Raw genomic sequence first — 3,702 nt, forward strand, 5'->3', positions numbered from 1 at the left:
ATTTTACAATTTTTCTACAAATAGCATGCTTGAAGATACCACACGTCATAGGCCATCAAGCATGTCTAATCCTTAATTGCTCCTCTCAGAATATGGGGACCCTAGCATTGTTTTAGATATATCCAATCACCAGACAGACAATTCCTGAACATTGCTAAGGCATCCAGGGATAGCTTTCCAATTAGGCACAGTAAGCACATGCCTAGGAGCGCCAATGTTCTAGGGGCGCCTAAAAGTTAAAAGTGGATTAAAAGTCTCATTTTTTTACCGAAAACATGAAGGTCAGCTGTATGTGGGGGTGGGGGGAGGCTGAAGATGCTGTGCCTGGGGCACATAAAGTGTAAATCCGGCCCTGGAGGCATCAATGTCGTTATGAGACATCTACAAGTATAGGATACCCCACTCTAACTAGTAGAATCTTTTAAGTACTACCATTGTACAATGTACTATGCTTATCATCAAGAAAAGTTTCACTTCACACACACCAGATGTTAACTATTGTGCTATTTATTGTATTTTGATAAATTTCTCATTTTGCCTTATTTAGAGTGATATCAGACAGACACCAATAAAATAATAATAATATTTCACTCTTGGAGGATAGGTCAATGGCTATCAATGGCTTTTAGTCAAGATGGTCAGGGATGAAACCCCATGCTCTGGGTATCCCTAAGCCTCTGACTGGATGACAGAGGCTGGATCAATTGAAGATTGCCCTGTCCTGTTCATTCCCATTGAAGGATCTGTCACTGGCCACTGTCGAAAGATAGGATACTGGGCTAGATTAGTCATTGGTTGGAGCCAGTAGGGCCATTCTTATGTTATATTCTTGCATGGCACTTTTCATCTTTAGATCTCACTGCACTTTAGAAAAGAGGTCGGTATCTTAATCCCATTTGTAAGATGGGGAAACTGAGGCACAAAGAGGTGAAATGACTTGCCCTAGGTCTCTCCACAGGCCAGAGCTGGGACATGAAACCCTGTCTTGAGTGTCAGTCTTGTGCCCTGTCCACTAGGCTACACTCTCTAGAAAGTATTATGAGTTAACTTCAGAGGAAAAGAGGGTAGCAAATACTGTACTTACATTTTAAAGGGGCTCTCTGGGTGATCCAGGGAATCATAGTCCACTAAGCCTTACATCTGTACCTGGCTAATTAATGAAATAATAAAAAAATAACTAAATACCTGGCAGATCATGAGATGATAGGGTCTAACCAGCACACTTTCTTCAAAGGAAAACCGTGTCTAACTAATCTCTTATAATTTTTTGAATGGGTCGGTAAAGGAGAGCCAGTTGACATCATTTATTTAGACTTGCAAAAGGCCTTTGACAAAGTCCTGCACAAGAGGCTACTAAAGAAGCTCAGTAGTCCTGGTGTGAGAAGTAAAAAAATATTATGAATCAAAAATTGGTTAAGAGAGAGGACACAAAAAGAGTAGGATTAAACAATCAATTTTCATCACGGCAAAAGGTTAACATCAAGGTGCTTCAAAGAGCAATGCATACTGGAGGGTAAATTTTTAACTAATTATATGCCTCAGAGAGTTTTAAATTAACCGTTTCAATTCAGGAAAGGGATCTGCACATCACAGTAGACAGTTTAATTTAGACCTCTGCTCAATATGTAGCTTTGGCCATAAAAGCAAACAAGATGTCAGGATGCTGAAGAAATGGAATGGAGAATAATGCTATTTTCTGTAATGTCTTTATGTAAATATTATCAAACCTTTATATAATCAATGGTTTGGCCTCATCTGAAATTCTGCATGATATATTTGTCACCCAATCTCAGAAAGGATATTGCAGAATTAGAGGGGGTTCAAAGAAGGGCAACAAGAATGAACAAGGGCATGGAAAAACTATCCTATGAAGAGAGATTGAAAAGATGGGCATTTTTTACCTCAGAAAGATGACAAATAAGAGGAAACATGATAGAAGTATATAAAATAATGAAAGGTATACCAAAAAATTGATCAGGAACATATGTTTTCACTGTTTCATAACACAAGAACTTGATGATATTCAAAAGTTGCAAATTCAAAACTGATAAAAGGGAACACTTTTTTCTACAAATGTGTAATAGGACTATGGACTCATTGCCACTGGAAGTTAAGCTCAAGAACTTGGGAACACTCAAAAAGGGACTGGACGTTTATATGGAAAGCAAGACTATCCATTATTAATGACAGCAAAAATTTTGGAAATTAAATCACATACTTAAGGGTTTAAGCCAATAACTAATAGAAGCCAGGGTGGGACATAATAAGGAGAGCAGATTATCCCTCAGCTTCAAACCGGGGATACCCCCACTTTCCTCTGGTTCTGGCCACTGTCGTAAATAGGATGGAGCTACGTTCTGATCCAGAATAGAAATTCCCGTTCCTTAATATGACATTATTGGGGCCAAATTTTCACCTTCTGGAAATGCAACCACAAATGCTGGTGTGCATATGCAGAAGCATAGCATTTATTGATGCAAACAGACTATTGCAGAGTCAGAGGAACTGAACATTTGTCTGTTGACATGCGCAATCACTCAGCTTACACAGGAGTACACAGAGGTTTTTTATTTGTTAACTAATGCACAATTTTTTTAAGGTCTCCTGGAAATTTGTCCTTGTGTCATATTGATCTTTTCTCCAGTGGGATTTCTAAAGGGCAGATGACAACTATAATTTCCTTCATCAAATAAAACTGCAAAAAGAAACACACATAGTAAAACTTTTTGTATATTTAGGTGGAAGCACGAAAGAGAAAATTATGGACCCAATCCTGGAGACCGAACTCTCAAGCTCCATTTCTCCTCCACTTGAAAAGATTGGAAGATTTTTCCTCAGTATATTCTGATGTAGAAAAGCACTTAAGCATAGGCTTAAATCCATCCAGGTTCAGGGCAGGTGCTTACCTGCTGTCTTGAATGGGGATGATTTCCTGAATTGGGTCCTAAGACTTGAGAACACACTTCAAGATTTGGCCCTGTTTCAATAGACAAAGCATATGAACTATATTTAATCAGACAGATCTTTTTGATCTTGCTTCTAACTTCCCACTCTAAGGCTACATCTACACTACGGCGGTAAGTCGACCTATGCTATGCAACTCCAGCTACGTGAATAACATAGCTGGAGTCGACATTCGAGTTAGATCGAGGGTCTACACTGCGGAGGAGGGGGGGGTCAATGGGAGAAAATCTCCCGTCGACTTACCTTACTCTTCTCCTCGGGGGTAGAGTACAGGGGTCCACTAGAGAGCGATCTGCAGTCGATTTGGTGGGTCTTTACTAGACGTGCTAAATCAGCCGTCGGTGGATCGATCTCAGAGCGTTGATCCCTGCCGTAGTGTATTCTTAGGGCAGGTCTACAATTTACTCATTTTCATATGAAACAAACCCAAGAATCTCATGGACACCAGACAATATTAGTAAAATTATTTCGAAATGCCTATAAAGCGCATAATGTTCTAGTTTACTGGAAACCAAGACAAAACAAGTATAGCCAACAGCCCTTTTCTCCTTTCTTATTCTCTCTTTGTGGTGAAGCTCAGTACAGTGCCCTTAGGTTTTTTCCACTATATATGTAGATGTGGAGAAGAAATCAGCTACATTTGCACAGGTTCGGGGACTAGTTAAATTAAAATGGTTACAGATAATGTGTTGATCTTTTTTACATAGTATTTATATACTAGAAGCATCACCCCAAATC

General features: G+C 39.3%; 1 long non-coding RNA gene across 1 annotated transcript; it reads right to left on the minus strand.

Moving 5' to 3' along the window:
- Nucleotides 1-2,604: 2,604 nt before the first annotated feature.
- LOC120397895 lies at nt 2,605-3,248 on the minus strand. The gene is made up of 3 exons (XR_005594073.1): nt 3,208-3,248; nt 2,907-2,977; nt 2,605-2,695 (listed from the first exon to the last, which is right to left on the minus strand). It is a non-coding gene; the product is annotated as an uncharacterized LOC120397895 (long non-coding RNA).
- Nucleotides 3,249-3,702: the final 454 nt, after the last annotated feature.

Source organism: Mauremys reevesii, linkage group 1 (assembly GCF_016161935.1).
Source record: "Mauremys reevesii isolate NIE-2019 linkage group 1, ASM1616193v1, whole genome shotgun sequence".
Lineage (NCBI taxonomy): Eukaryota > Metazoa > Chordata > Testudines > Geoemydidae > Mauremys > Mauremys reevesii.